The following is a 740-nucleotide window of genomic DNA, read 5'->3' on the forward strand; positions in this document are numbered from 1 at the left end:
CCGCCCTGAAGGGGCCAAAGAGCCACGTGTGGCTCGCGAGCCACGGTTTGCCGACCACTGGTCTAGGTGAGTCCTGAGATTCTGACCAGCTGCCTGTCAGGGACCACACATAGAAGAGCAAACGTCTAAACAGCACTAACAATTGTAAACAAACAAGGATGGGTGTAATGAATAAGAAGAGTTGAATGTTTGATAGCCACACCCTAAAACTGTTTACTTTTGACAAACAATACTGCTTACTAAATTCTCTGCATAGATTATTTTTTTATGATTTTCTTGTTTTCCCTAAGAGTAGAATGCAGGGAGTGGGGATATACTAGTTGATTAAGTTTTTCGGTTAATTGCATTCCAGGCTATTAAAGTTTTATGGAGCTTCTAGAACACTCAATATAAACCACAAAATGTAGTTACTTAAGTGTAACTTTCTTTTTTACATTTTAATTGCTTTGTTTAACTATGTAAATGATACTTGCTCACTGTTAGAAACTCAGACAATGCTGAAATGCATAAAATAGAAAGTGAAGTCCTATCTTCTCCCAAACCCTACCCCATCTACACTAATAAAAGAGAAACATGGTAATTGGCGTACGACCGCTACCCTTCCCATTGGCTAATCAGCATATCCTTATGCAAATTAACTGTCAGCCAAGATGGCGGCCGGCAGCCAGGCAGCTGGAAGCGAACATGAGGCTTCCTTGCTTCAGTGACTGCAGACTCCAACGTTCCCCGCCTCACTTGCC

General features: G+C 41.9%; 1 protein-coding gene across 1 annotated transcript in view; it reads left to right on the plus strand.

The window, feature by feature from the left end:
* NCKAP5 (NCK-associated protein 5) overlaps window positions 1-740 on the plus strand; it is an 890249-nt gene that overhangs the window by 175360 nt on the left and 714149 nt on the right. The window lies entirely within an intron of this gene.

Source organism: Myotis brandtii, unplaced genomic scaffold (genome assembly GCF_000412655.1).
Source record: "Myotis brandtii unplaced genomic scaffold, ASM41265v1 scaffold431, whole genome shotgun sequence".
Lineage (NCBI taxonomy): Eukaryota > Metazoa > Chordata > Mammalia > Chiroptera > Vespertilionidae > Myotis > Myotis brandtii.